Source organism: Engystomops pustulosus, chromosome 8, assembly GCF_040894005.1.
Source record: "Engystomops pustulosus chromosome 8, aEngPut4.maternal, whole genome shotgun sequence".
Classification (NCBI taxonomy): domain Eukaryota; kingdom Metazoa; phylum Chordata; class Amphibia; order Anura; family Leptodactylidae; genus Engystomops; species Engystomops pustulosus.
Window position 1 is genome coordinate 49474091 of NC_092418.1, and position 15943 is coordinate 49490033.

At 45.7% G+C, this 15943-nt stretch overlaps 1 protein-coding gene across 1 annotated transcript in view; it reads right to left on the minus strand.

The window, feature by feature from the left end:
• STAT1 (signal transducer and activator of transcription 1) overlaps positions 1-15943 on the minus strand; it is a 176087-nt gene that overhangs the window by 108847 nt on the left and 51297 nt on the right. The window lies entirely within an intron of this gene.

Consider the following 15943-nt stretch of genomic DNA (forward strand, 5'->3'; position numbering starts at 1 on the left):
CTATCCATCCATAACTATTTTATTTTTCCCTGTACAGAGAATTATGAGTGTTTGCTTTCTGCATAAAAAAAAGTACATCCTAGAGACAGTATTTCAAATTCCATGCTAGGTATTGTGAAACAAGACATAAAAAATGCAGGAAAAAACAAACTTGCAATATTTTACCATGCTTTCCAAATGACACCTGTCAAGTATTCTTTGGGTCCAATCGATCATGAGGAAACCAAATTTATATATGTTTTATCCTAGTATGCATATATCACAAAATGCTAATCTATCAAAATATACAAATGTTTTTTATCTACGGTGAAAACTGTAACAGGAGAAAAAAACCCTGAACCTCCATTACAGGCAGTCCCCGGGTTACATACAAGATAGGGACTGTAGGTTTGTTCTTAAGTTGAATTTGTATGTAAGTCGAAACTGTATATTTTATCATTGTAGTTCCCGACAATTTTTTTTTTTGCCCCAGTGACAATTGGAGTTTCAAATTTTTTGCTGTAATAGGACCAAGAATTATCAATAAAGCTTCATTGCAGACAATTTGAAGCTGATTATTGCAGTCTGGGACTATTTTAAAGCATCCAGAGAGCTTCACCAGAGGTCACAGTGGGCAGAGGGGTCTGTCTGTAACTATGGGTTGTCTGTAAGTCGGGTGTCCTTAAGTAGGGGACCGCCTGTATTTCACCACCCATAATAATTTTACTAAAAAATTATCAAAAGATAGAAATTAAAATGACATCTTATATAGCTCTCTACAAAAAAGTATATAAAAAAGTACTCAGTCAACATATGCAGCATTTTTCTCAAAAGATTTCGGTATTTTTTTTAGTTTTATGGCATTAAAGCATAACAAAACATATATTAATTTGGTTTTATGTGATAGTACTCATCCAAAGTATAAAGGAGAGGTGTCAGTAGGACTACACAGTAAAATCCATAAATATACATAATAAACTCCCATAAAGTGTTGTTAACAGAAATACATGGCCTTTGAAAAGTGGGAAAAACGGAAACACAAAAATTTTCATTCAAGGGGCATTCATTTCCGAGCATCAGCCAATACTGTGAAAGTCAACAAAGTAGGCATAAAATGCTCAAAGCACTCTTTCATCACCATGCTGTCAGTACCTGTCCAACTGCGCAACCACAACCAGGCTTGGCGCTAGCTGTCAGACTAGGTAAGTGGTGGCGAACTCACCCTGAGACGTCCCAGCGGACTAAGGCCCAACTTGCAGTTCCTTAGTTCCAGTTCCTAGCTCCACTCCTTCCTAAATTGGACTTCCTATTTAAACCCAGCCTTGCCTATACATCTATGATGTTAAACTATGATATAGATCCTTGCAAGATTATTGTTCTTCCAGCCTGTAGTCTAGATTGTTTCCATCTCTCCTGCGATTGACTTCTCTATTGTGCAACGACCACGGGCTTCCTCCTGACTACGATACCTGCTTGCTCCCTCAATACTGACGCTGATCTTCTGTGCAACGACCTCCGGCTTCCTCCTGACTACGATACCAGCCTGCTCCTCTGTACTGCTAAGCCTCTACTGTGTTCCGACCTCCAGCTTTACTGACTACGATTCCTGCCTGCAATAACTCAAGTTACAATACTTAGACTCTAAAACCAGACCCAGATTGTTACCGTATGATTGAAAGTTGTTGAAGAACAGGGAGCAAAGTTAATGCTTTAATTTTTGGTTGGCACCTCACGATAAATGAGGGTTTGGGGTTGCAGTTTGGGCACTCGGTCGCTAAAAGGTTCTTCATCACTGTCCTAAGACATCAGATATATTTATATGAATTAATATAGTGATTGTCAAGAATTTCACGCCTTCTAAAACTCCTCGGATACAACTGATGATCGTGGGGCAGGGACCCCCAAGTAATAAGTAATTTCTTTTCTTAGCTGCTTTATTCTAGCCATAATACAAATTCCAAAAGTCTATTCAGTAGGACTATCAGCTGACTTCTGCACAACACAACTGATGATCCCAACTCCATTTATAAAGCAAGAAATCCCTCTTATTAAACCTGACAGGTTTCCCCTGCGTTGTGAAAACCTTTTCTGGTGACTACTTCTTGAAACTCATGAAGAGAATGCCAAAAGTGTACAAAGCCGTAATCAAAGCAAAAGGTGGCTACTTTGAAGAACCTAGAATGTAAGACATATTTTCAGTTGTTTCACATTTTTTTTGTTAAAGAGTAACTGTAAAGGTTTTTTATTTTTCACAAATCAATAACTCTTGGGATGTAAAACAACTATTATCTTTATTACCTATATTCAGTAGTTTCCTTGCTATAGCCCTCAGATTACCTTAGTGCTCCAATGGCTGCCATCTCTACATGTGCTGATAAGCCCTGGAATCGTTCAGAGAAAATGAATTTTCAAAATACAGAACATTGTTTGCCTATTATTTATGCATTTATTTATTCCGCTACTATTTGTAAAGACATATGTGTAGTATTTTTACTATATATCATTATAAATACCTTTTACTGTACATACCATTAATTTTTCTGTGCAATTATAGAGATCTGTATATATGTATGTAATTTTATGTTTTTAAAAAAATAACTATATATTTTTCTCATCCATTGACATCACTTCAAGTAACGATAATTCCATGTATTTTGTTAACCCAACTATTCACACTATTCCTCCGTCTTGTCAAATGTTTTTTTAGTGTATATTGTTAATGGACCTGATGAAAAGGACAATACGTCCTTGAAACGCGTCATTCAATATTGAAAATAAAGACTTTAAACTATATTTTGGAGTCCACCGTTGCATTTTAGCCATAGGGGCAGCGCGCACATACCAACCTCTGGTTTTACTTGAACCTTCACATTTACCCTCACAGAGGAAGGGGTCATGTTTCAGTGAACTTAGCAGAGCTGGAAGTTTTCTGAATAGAGATGAGCGAACACTAAAATGCTCGGGTACTCGTTATTCGAGACGAACTTTTCCCGATGCTCGAGTGCTCGTCTCGAATAACGAACCCCATTGAAGTCAATGGGAGACTCGAGCATTTTTCAAGGGGACCAAGGCTCTGCACAGGGAAGCTTGGCCAAACACCTGGGAACCTCAGAAAAGGATGGAAACACCACGGAAATGGACAGGAAACAGCAGGGGCAGCATGCATGGATGCCTCTGAGGCTGCCTAATCGCACCATTATGCCAAAATTATGGGCAACAGCATGGCCATGACAGAGTGACAGAATGAAGCTAGATAGCATCTAAAACATCCAATAATTGACCCTGACACTATAGGGGACGGCATGCAGAGGCAGCGGCAGCAGGCTAGAGAGTGGCATGGCGACATACCCTAATTGGACTCAGGCTTCAAACCAATGGGTGTCAGAGAGGAACCAAAGGAGGTGAGCAAGAAGCGCTCAAATAATATCGGTACATGATAAAAGTTTGCCAGTATATTTTGTGGATTACACAGCAGGGTGGCGACAAAGTTAACATGGAAGCCATGAAAACAACCCAAAATTCTGCCTGACACAGCTCGTTTGATAAGGGGACCATGTATGCTTACAGTTCATGCCAGTCGCTGCACTGGCTGCCAGTCTCCTTTCGAATACAGTTTAAAATAATAATAACCCTCATCCATAAAGCTCTGTATAATGCTGCACCCCCCTACCTCTCCTCTCTTATCTCAGTCTATCGCCCAACCCGTGCTCTTAGATCCGCCAGTGATCTTAGATTAACCTCTACCCTAGTGCGGACCTCCCACTCGCGTCTCCAAGACTTCTCTAGAGCTGCACCAATTCTATGGAATTCTCTGCCCCGGACTATCAGACTAATACCTAACCTCCAAAGTTTCAAACGTGCTCTTAAAACCCATTTCTTTAGGCAAGCCTATAACACTCATTAACTGCATGAAGTTTTAACTCTTCTACTAACCCGTCCTGTGTCGTCCTCCCATCTGTTATCCAGCAACCAACAGGCACCAGACTTCTCTGCAGTCCCATTCACCCTGGACCTGGTATATAAGATGACGGCTGAGTGGTTCAAGCGACAGCAATTCCATTTATTATATTTTTTTCTATTCCCTAAGAAGAATGGCTTGACCATTAAATATTCTTTTACCTCGTGTTACCCCATCATCTTCATAAACCGTAAGCTCTGGCGAGCAAGGACCTCACTCCTGTTGTTCCATACAAATGTTGTGCTCTGTTACATTACATTTGTATTTGTTTCCTATGATTTGTAAAGCGCTACAGAATATGATGACGCTATATAAATAAAGATTATTATTATTATTATGGAGGCAGTGAACTAGTAGTAGATTAAAGGTGCTGCAACTATGTTAGTTGGATCTTGGGATGGAGCTGGCGCTCTGCAGCCAGGCGAGCTTTCGCCAATCCAAGCCCCTGTCTCTAGGCTACTCCCCAAACAGCACTTCTAAGAACCTTTTGTATAAGATCAAGTGTAGTAGCGTTCTTATAAGTTTAGGATATGGCGGGTGAGGGGAATGTAAACAGATGCGCAAGAAGCGCTGAAATAATATCCCTAAATGGTAAAAGTTTGCAAGTATATTTTGTGGATTACACAGCAGGGTGGCGACAAAGTTAACAACTTTGATGTGGAATGCCCTGTAATAGCTCTTGGGCGGTGTGCCTTTTATCGCCTAGGCTCAGCAGTTTCAGCACCGCCTGCTGTCGCTTAGCGACGGCACTGCTGCTGTGCCTAGAGCTACCGACTGATGGCGCCATGCCCACGGATGGTAATTCGGAGGAGGAGGAGGTGGAGGAGGGGTGGGAGGAGGTATAGTAGGCCTTTGAGACCTGGACCGAGGTAGGCCCCGCAATTCTCTGCGTCGGCAGTATATGACCAGCCCCAGGGTCAGACTCGGTCCCAGCCTGCACCAAGTTAAGTGTAGTAGCGTTCTTATAAGTTTGGGATATGGCGGGTGAGGGGAATGTAAACAGATGCGCAAGAAGCGCATGATGCGCATGGAGCTGGCGCTCCGCTGCCAGGCGAGCTTTCGCCAATCCAAGCCCCTGTCTCTAGGCTACTCCCCAAACAGCACTTCTAAGAACCTTTTGTATAAGATCAAGTGTAGTAGCGTTCTTATAAGTTTAGGATATGCCGGGTGAGGGGAATGTAAACAGATGCGCAAGAAGCGCTGAAATAATATCCCTAAATGGTAAAAGTTTGCCAGTATATTTTGTGGATAACACAGCAGGGTGGCGACAAAGTTAACAACTTTGATGTGGAATCCATGAAAACAACCCAAATTTCTGCCTGACACACCTCGTTTGATAAAGGGACGATGTATGGAGGCAGCTATATGGACGACTTTTGGAGGTAGCAATGGAGACAACGTGTGGAGGCTGCTATGGAGACAATTTAATTTGGATAGTGCCTGTATGTGGCAGTCCCAAACATTTTTCAAACCAGAGGAGCAGGTAGGTGGCCCTCCAGTAAAATGGAATAGATTGAGTGCCTGTATGTGGCAGTCCCAAAAATTTTTCAAACCAGAGGAGCAGGTAGGTGGCCCTCCAGTAAAATGGAATAGATTGAGTGCCTGTATGTGGCAGTCCCAAAAATTTTTTAAAACAGTGGACCGGGTAGGTGGCCCTCCAGAAAAATGGAATAGATTGAGTGCCTGTATGTGGCAGTCCCAAAAATTTTTCAAACCAGAGGAGCAGGTAGGTGGCCCTCCAGTAAAATGGAATAGATTGAGTGCCTGTATGTGGCAGTCCCAAAAATGTTTCAAACCAGAGGAGCAGGTAGGTGGCCCTGCAGTAAAATGGAATAGATTGAGTGCCTGTATGTGGCAGTCCCAAAAATTTTTCAAACCAGAGGAGCAGGTAGGTGGCCCTCCAGTAAAATGGAATAGATTGAGTGCCTGTATGTGGCAGTCCCAAACATTTTTCAAACCAGAGGAGCAGGTAGGTGGCCCTCCAGTAAAATGGAATAGATTGAGTGCCTGTATGTGGCAGTCCCAAAAATTTTTTAAAACAGAGGACCGGGTAGGTGGCCCTCCAGAAAAATGGAATAGATTGAGTGCCTGTATGTGGCAGTCCCAAAAATTTTTCAAACCAGAGGAGCAGGTAGGTGGCCCTCCAGTAAAATGGAATAGATTGAGTGCCTGTATGTGGCAGTCCCAAAAATGTTTCAAACCAGAGGAGCAGGTAGGTGGCCCTGCAGTAAAATGGAATAGATTGAGTGCCTGTATGTGGCAGTCCCAAAAATTTTTCAAACCAGAGGAGCAGGTAGGTGGCCCTCCAGTAAAATGGAATAGATTGAGTGCCTGTATGTGGCAGTCCCAAAAATGTTTCAAACCAGAGGAGCAGGTAGGTGGCCCTGCAGTAAAATGGAATAGATTGAGTGCCTGTATGTGGCACTCACAAAAATTGTTTCAAACAGAGGACCGGGTAGGTGGCCCTCCAGAAAAATTAAATGCATGAAGTACTATAGCAAGAGCCAGAGGGCCCTGTCAAAAAATAGCCATTTTCCTCTGCTTTACTGTACAAAGAGGAGGAGAAGGAGGAAAATGAGGAGGAGGAGGAGTGGATCAATTATTCAGGTTGAGCTTCCTTCACCTGGTGGAGATTGGAAATTCTGAGAAATCCAGCCTTTATTCATTTTAATAAGCGTCAGCCTGTCAGCGCTGTCAGTCGACAGGCGTGTACGCTTATCGGTGATGATGCCACCAGCTGCACTGAAAACCCGCTCGGACAAGACGCTAGCGGCAGGGCAGGCAAGAACCTCCAAGGCGTACAGCGCCAGTTCGTGCCACATGTCCAGCTTTGAAACCCAGTAGTTGTAGGGAGCTGTGTGATCATTTAGGACGATGGTATGGTCAGCTACGTACTCCCTCACCATCTTTCTGTAAAGATCAGCCCTACTCTGCCGAGACTGGGGACAGGTGACAGTGTCTTGCTGGGGTGACATAAAGCTGGCAAAAGCCTTGTAAAGCGTACCCTTGCCAGTGCTGGACAAGCTGCCTGCTCGCCTACTCTCCCTCGCTACTTGTCCCGCAGAACTACGCACTCTGCCGCTAGCGCTGTCAGAAGGGAAATACTGTTTCAGCTTGTGCACCAGGGCCTGCTGGTATTCATGCATTCTCACACTCCTTTCCTCTGCAGGGATGAGAGTGGGAAGATTTTGCTTGTACCGTGGGTCCAGGAGAGTGAACACCCAGTAATCGGTGCTGGAATAAATTCTTTGAACGCGAGGGTCACGGGATAGGCAGCCTAGCATGAAATCTGCCATATGCGCCAGAGTACCAACGCGTAAGAATTCACTCCCCTCACTGGCCTGACTGTCCATTTCCTCCTCCTCCAACTCCTCCAACTCCTCTTCTTCTGCCCATACACGCTGAACAGTGAAGGACTCAACAATGGTCCCCTCTTGTGTCTCGCCAACATTCTCCTCCTCTTCCTCCTCATCCTCCTCCACCTCCACCTCCTCCGATATGCGCTGAGAAACAGACCTGAGGGTGCTTTGGCTATCAACAAGGGAATATTCTTCCCCTGTCTCTTGTGACGAGCGCAAAGCTTCCGACTTCATGCTGACCAGAGAGTTTTTCAACAGGCCAAGCAGCGGGATGGTGAGGCTGATGATGGCGGCATCGCCACTGACCATCTGTGTTGACTCCTCAAAGTTACTCAGCACCTGACAGATATCAGACATCCACGTCCACTCCTCATTGTAGACTTGAGGAAGCTGACTGACCTGACTACCAGTTCTGGTGGAAGTTGACATCTGGCAGTCTACAATCGCTCTGCGCTGCTGGTAAACTCTGGATAGCATGGTCAGTGTTGAATTCCACCTCGTGGGCACGTCGCACAACAGTCGGTGAGCGGGCAGTTGGAGGCGGCGCTGCGCTGCCCTGAGAGTGGCAGCATCTGGGCTGGACTTCCTGAAATGCGCACAGATGCGGCGCACCTTCGTGAGCAAATCAGACAGATTGGGGTATGTCTTGAGGAAACGCTGAACTATCAGATTTAACACATGGGCCAGGCATGGCACATGTGTCAGTCTGCCGAGTTGCAGAGCCGCCACCAGGTTACGGCCGTTGTCACACACAACCATTCCCGGCTTGAGGTTCAGCGGTGCCAGCCACAGATCAGTCTGCGCCGTGATGCCCTGTAATAGCTCTTGGGCGGTGTGCCTTTTGTCGCCTAGGCTCAGCAGTTTGAGCACCGCCTGCTGTCGCTTAGCGACGGCACTGCTGCTGTGCCTAGAGCTACTGACTGATGGCGCCGTGCCCACGGATGGTAGTTCGGAGGAGGAGGTGGAGGAGGGGTGGGAGGAGGAGGAGGCATAGTAGGCCTGAAACACCTGGACCGAGGTAGGCCCCGCAATCCTCGGCGTCGGCAGTATATGAGCAGCCCCAGGGTCAGACTCGGTCCCAGCCTCCACCAAGTTAACCCAATGTGCCGTCAGCGATATATAGTGGCCCTGCCCGGCAGCACTCGTCCACGTGTCCGTGGTCAGGTGGACCTTGTCAGAAACGGCGTTGGTCAGGGCACGGATGATGTTGTCTGACACGTGCTGGTGCAGGGCTGGGACGGCACATCGGGAAAAGTAGTGGCGGCTGGGGACCGAATACCGAGGGGCGGCCGCCGCCATGAGGTTGCGAAAGGCCTCGGTCTCTACTAGCCTATAGGGCAGCATCTCCAGGCTAAGCAATCTGGAGATGTGCACATTAAGCGCTTGGGCGTGCGGGTGGGTTGCACTATATTTGCGTTTCCGCTCCAGCGTCTGGGGTATGGAGAGCTGAACGCTGGTGGATGCTGTGGAGGATCGTGGAGGCGACGATGGGGTTTTTGTGGCAGGGTCCTGGGCAGGGGGCTGACTAGCAGCTGACACAGGGGAAGGAGCAGTGGTGTGCACGGCCGGAGGTGAACGGGCTTGTTGCCACTCAGTGGGGTGTTTAGCATTCATATGCCTGCGCATACTGGTGGTAGTTAAGCTAGTAGTGGTGGAACCCCTGCTGAGCCTGGTTTGGCAAATGTTGCACACCACAGTCCGTCGGTCATCCGGTGTTTCCTTAAAGAACCTCCAGACTTCTGAAGATCTAGCCCTCGCCGCAAGAGCCCTCGCCACGGGAGCTTCACTAGTTGACACATTTGGCGCTGATGCACCAGCTCTGGCCCTGCCTCTCCGTCTGGCCCCACCACTGCCTCTTCCAACCTGTTCTGGTCGAGGACTCTCCTCCGTCTCAGAAGCACTGTGTTCACCCGGCCTCTCAACCCAGCTTGGGTCTGTCACCTCATCATCCTCCGATCCCTCAGTCTGCTCCCCCCTCGGACTTCCTGCCCTGACAACAACTTCCCCACTGTCTGACAACCGTGTCTCCTCATCGTCGGACACCTCTTTACACACTTCCACTACGTCAAGAAGGTCATCATCACCCACAGACTGTGACTGGTGGAAAACCTGGGCATCGGAAAATTGCTCAGCAGCAACCGGACAAGTGGTTTGTGACTGTGGGAAGGGTCCAGAAAACAGTTCCTCAGAGTATGCCGGTTCAAATGCCAAATTTTCCTGGGAGGGGGCAGACTGGGGGGGAGGAGGCTGAGGTGCAGGAGCTGGAGGAGTGGCGATTTCGGTGACATGGGTGGACTGCGTGGAAGACTGACTGGTGGTGGACAAATTGCTCGAAGCATTGTCAGCAATACACGACATCACCTGTTCGCACTGTTCTGGCCTCAACAGTGCTCTACCACGAGTCCCAGTAACTTCAGACATGAACCTAGGGAGTGTAGCTCTGCGGCGTTCCCCTGCTCCCTCATCAGCAGGTGGTGTCTCACCCCGCCCAGGACCACGGCCTCTGACCCCTGCAGTAGTTGGACGCCCACGTCCCCGCCCTCGTCCTCTACCCCTAGCCCTCGGGTTAAACATTTTTAAAATGAGAGTTATAACTTTATTTTTTTTTTAACTTTTTTTTGTTTTTTTTTTGTGTTTTTTGTTTTTTTTTGTGTTTTTTGTTTTTTTTTGAGTTTTTAAAACCAAACAATGCTATCCTATTGCTATGGCTATTTTCTAGCCAAGTATCAAAGCACACTACTATGCCAGATGAGATGACACTGAGTTAGTGCCTAATTGAAATCCAACCCCTACTAAATTTTCCCACTTCGGTCTTTGCTATGGATATGTGCGTCACTAAGCGCAGAACACAGCGGTCGCAAGTCTCACTACAAATTGCTCAGAATTGGCTAGTACATGCACTGCAGAAAGTACAGCCACCAGCAGATCAACCAGAAATCAAATATATAGAACGCTACTGTAGGCGTAAGTAAGCTCTTTGTATTCTCCTATGGCTATTTTCTAGCCAAGTATCAAAGCACACTACTATGCCAGATGAGATGACACTGAGTTAGTGCCTAATTGAAATCCAACCCCTACTAAATTTTCCCACTTCGGTCTTTGCTATGGATATGTGCGTCACTAAGCGCAGAACACAGCGGTCGCAAGTCTCACTACAAATTGCTCAGAATTGGCTAGTACATGCACTGCAGAAAGTACAGCCACCAGCAGATCAACCAGAAATCAAATATATAGAACGCTACTGTAGGCGTAAGTAAGCTCTTTGTATTCTCCTATGGCTATTTTCTAGCCAAGTATCAAAGCACACTACTATGCCAGATGAGATGACACTGAGTTAGTGCCTAATTGAAATCCAACCCCTACTAAATTTTCCCACTTCGGTCTTTGCTATGGATATGTGTGCCACTAAGAGCTAAACACAACGGTAGCAAGTCCCCCTGCTAATTCCTCACAAAATGGTACTAGATGCAAATTAAAATAAAAAAAGTAGAACGTTATTGTAGCCCTAAGAAGGGCTGTTGGGTTCTTTGAGAATCACTCCTGCCTAACAGTAAGCTAATAGAACACCCTAACGCTTTCCCTGACCAGCAGCAGCTCTCTCCCTAGCGGCATCCAGACACAGAATGATCCGAGCAGCGCGGGCAGCGGCTAGTCTATCCCAGGGTCACCTGATCTGGCCAGCCAACCACTGCTATCGACGTGTAAGGGTACCACGTCATGCTGGGTGGAGTGCAGAGTCTCCTGGCTTGTGATTGGCTCTGTTTCTGGCCGCCAAAAAGCAAAACGGCGGGAGCTGCCATTTTCTCGAGCGGGCGAAGTATTCGTCCGAGCAACGAGCAGTTTCGAGTACCCTAATGCTCGACCGAGCATCAAGCTCGGACGAGCATGTTCGCTCATCTCTATTTCTGAACAATGAACACAGCAGAGCTGGATGTTTATGCAGATGTCTCCTGCACAGAATAGTGAGGAACAAGATCTCCCTGTTCCCTATCAGTCTCTCCATCCCAGTCTGATCTTCTCACTGCTCCTTCCCCCCACCTTGTCATCAGCAGTATCAGCTCTGTCCAGATAAGCTATTAACCCATAATGTTCAAACAGCTAAGGCTATAGACTTCATGTAACTGGTGTACTAATGATTTCTACCACTTATTACATGTTCCCTGCTCCTCCATGTGTCAGGCCGTCAACATATACACCATGTATATGGTGTATATGGCTCTGTACATGACCCCTGCTAAATTACTTTGAGAGAGAACAAAAGGCATCATGGGATATGTGATCTGTGGGAAAGCTAGCTGGCCTCAGCCTGAGGGCATAGACTGACAGATATTAGTTTCCACCCACTTCACCTCTAGTGAGAAAGATTTTTGTCAAACAGACAGTGCCATAACTTTGGAAAGAAAAGGACACAAAGTAGGCAGTGTTCTGTTTGTTTTCAATGGGGCAATCACATATTATAATTTGCTAAAATCACTATAGCTTTACAGTTACACTTTAAGTATATAATTCCACATGAATTAATAAATAGTTTTGATGCCTTCAGTGTGAATCTACAATTTTTATAGTCATGAAAATACAGAAAACTCTTTGATTGAGGTGTGTCCACACTTTTGGTCTGTACTGTACATAATTGGAGTTTGTGTGGCATTTGAATTTAGCTTTTGTTTGTGTGTAGTTTTCAATCATATTTCAATCATATTTACACTGTGTTTACATGGCGTTTACATTTATTTTATTATTGTGTCACGTCTGCATTTCATTACTGTGAGAGATACATTTCTCTACAGACGGCATTTTGGTCTAAACAGACGCCATTTTGTCTTAGCCCGGGGGTCATGCTGACCAGTGTCAGCCATATTGTTAAAAATGTCTATTCATCTCATGATTCAAACATCATTTTCTTATAATACGTTGGGAGACAGTTTTGTCCTTGACTCTTGTCCTATATTTTTGCTTTAGCACCTGATTATGTTATGTTTTGGCCTCACCGAGGAGCCGTCGGACACTTTTTCTCAGGACTTTTAGTATAAACATTCTGTCTCCCTGGTGACAGTGTTCTGTGTGAGAAATAAACAAAGAATTATCAGTGGGGGCCTAATTTCATATATCATAAAGTACCATAGAAAAGGCCAAAAAAATACACCATCCCTATCAAAGTCAAAATATAAATTGGTGAGGGCATATAAAATATAACTTTTAATATAAAGATTTAAAAGATGCTAACAAATCTATCACATATAATAAGACAAAGCATGCTGACCACGGTCTAGTTATTGGTACGTATAGAGGGTACAATGACCATCACACTATGATGCAAACACAAACAGCATAAGGTATATAAACTCAGATAGTTGTAGGATGAGTGTAGACAACCTGTCGAGAGAGAAAATCCAAATGCAAACACATACAGCATCAAATGTATAGACTCAAGATGGGGAATACAATGAAAGACAAAAAAAATTGTAAAGATCTCACCCATCCCGTGGTAGGACAAGACGAGGGTGGTGGATGAAGGGTCACAGGCACATCATGGTCAGGAAAGGATGAATAAACTGCCCCTAGTTATCCCTCTACTCCACTCGCCCTATACACCCACATATAGCTCCCGTCCTGACAAGGACAGTCCCAGGTTATCCCTATTTTATAGAATAACCCTGGTAAGCCCTATGGGTACTAGAATCAAACAGCATTCCTGACGCGTTTCCAGTGCCACAAACAGTGGAACTTTCTTCAGGGGAAAAGAAATTTTAGTTCATAGTCCTGCTGTAAGGAGCCTGACAGTGGTCAGCAATCATGGATGAGCAATGGCCTAGTCCAGTGGTGGCGAACCTATGGCACGGGTGCCAGAGGCGGCACTCAGAGCCCTTTCTGTGGGCACCCAGGCCATCACCCCAGCACACCAGACAGAACTCAAAGAATCTTCCTGCAGTTCCAAGCAACTTAAAAGATGCTGCTTTCAGTCATATATTTAAGTGATACTTACTCCGCTACTTGGGTATGTAGGAAGAAGAAGAATGTGTAGACAGGGCCAAATTATCTTTGGAAGACCTTCTGCTGGCCCCAAAATTCTCTGTGTACATAGGGACACTGGAAAGACGCTAAAATGATGCAAATTATGCCAATATGATCGAACGTTGTTGAAGAACAGGGAGCAATAAATTACTGCTTTAATTTTTGGTTGGCACCTCGCAATAAATAAGGGGGGATTTGGGTTGCAGTTTGGGCACTCGGCCGCTAAAAGGTTCGCCATCACTGGCCTAGTCCATGCCTGTAGCAACCGTCTATTGCAAGGTGAGGGTATTTAAGGTCTTAGGAGGTTAGGTAACCACCCACAACCTATACAAGCCTCATTACTATTGGTCCGACTCTATATACATATAGGCCAATAATAACCCGTCAGTGGTATACAAAATCGCATTTAATTGGGTGCGACAAACATGAAATGATAGTAGGGTTAGGCAGTGCATAACTATCATGGGGTATTTGTTTACCTCTCCACGTGCACCGCCACCATCTCCATCCGGCGTCTACACGTGTTGATGGATACAAACCGAGTACTTCCGGTACCGGATGTCGTCGCGGCACGTCACTTCCGGTGCCGCGATTCGTCACTTCCGGTTTTCCGGAATCACTCAACTGGTTGAGTAACCAAGGAGACGCGAGAGTGGTTTGGAGGCGTGGCGAGGCTGTCCTTATTGATCTGGCAGCCCCGTTCACAGTCTCCTATATCATCCTAGGATCAGAGGTGCATATTAGATAAAATGAGTAAAAAACCCATCCATCACACAATTGATCAATCCATAGGAAGGGGAGTTATATAGATGACATTTTTGTTGTCTGGAGTAGACCCAAGAAGGATTTCGAGGAGTTTGTGGCATTACTGAATAATAACATCATTGGGCTGCATTTTACTTTAGAGATACATGAGAATAGACTACCATTTTTGGATGTCCTGATCAGTAAGGATACCGACGGTAAGATCGATACTACGGTTTATAGGAAGCCCACTGCTACCAATGCCCTACTCAGATGGGAGAGCAGCCACCCTCTCCCACTGAGACGCGGAATCCCTAAGGGCCAATACTTAAGGCTAAGGCGTAATTGCTCCTCAGAAACTGAATTTAAGAAGCAGGCAAGAGACCTCAGGGGGAGATTCCTAGCGAAAGGATTCCCGGATGGGATTCTGAGGGCTGCCTACAATATGGCATTACGAAGTGACCGTACCTCCTTACTAAACCCAGCGGGTAAAGATCCAACCACTAAAGAGCCTATCAGAATGATAACTACATTTAGTGGTGATGCTGGGCTTATCAGACAAATACTCACGCAACACTGGCCCATTCTGGGTATGGACCCTGATCTACAAGACGTGATTGGCCCCACCCCACAGGTGACATACAGGAGGGGACGATCACTGAGGGACCACTTGGTCAGAAGCCACTACATTGCACCACAACAAGAGACCTGGTTAACATCAACTGTAAGTGGTAGTTTTAGATGTAGTGGGTGCGTTGCGTGTCCTGTAATACAAAAATGCAAATCATTTACATCCAATGTGACAGGGAAAACCTATTCAATACGGTCGTTTATTAACTGTCGCACGTGTGGTGTCATCTATAGGGCTGTATGTGATTGCGGTCTTGAATATATAGGTAAAACCAAGCAAGAATTGAGACGGCGCATTGGCGCACACTTGGGGGATATCACCCATAACCGTGATACTCCAGTAGCACGCCACATGAATCTGCATCATGCGGGAGACACGAGTAAGATTAGATTTATGGGCATTGATGTAGTGAGACCAGATCCAAGAGGTGGAGATTGGGATCGCCTTATACTTCAGAGGGAAGCCAAATGGATTTTCTGGTGTGATACAGTGTCCCCCAAAGGCCTGAATGAAAATGTATCCTATGCACCATTTATCTAGTGTATGGTTTGTGCACTGGTTGATGCTGCATAGGGTATCTTGAATTATATCCGAGATACGTGTTTTTCTTCGCCACAATTTGGATTGTACAGTCAACTGAATGCTGCATTTATGGTTTCGTGTTTGTACTTACCCAGCCTCCAAACCAGTCAAAATAATCACTTATTTTATGAGTGTCGTCGTTTTGTTACCCTACTGGCCATTGTCTAATGTCCCTCTGTTACTGAATTGACACGGCTAACCCTTGCATGACCCGGATATATGTCTTTTCTGATCTATTCGGTCATGGGGAGTTGTCCGATTAATATTCCTAATGAGAGGGGCTAGTGTGGTAACTCCCCTTCCTATGGATTGATCAATTGTGTGATGGATGGGTTTTTTACTCATTTTATCTAATATGCACCTCTGATCCTAGGATGATATAGGAGACTGTGAACGGGGCTGCCAGATCAATAAGGACAGCCTCACCACGCCTCCAAACCACTCTCGCGTCTCCTTGGTTACTCAACCAGTTGAGTGATTCCGGAAAACCGGAAGTGACGAATCGCGGCACCGGAAGTGACGTGCCGCGACGACATCCGGTACCGGAAGTACTCGGTTTGTATCCATCAACACGTGTAGACGCCGGATGGAGATGGTGGCGGTGCACGTGGAGAGGTAAACAAATACCCCATGATAGTTATGCACTGCCTAACCCTACTATCATTTCATGTTTGTCGC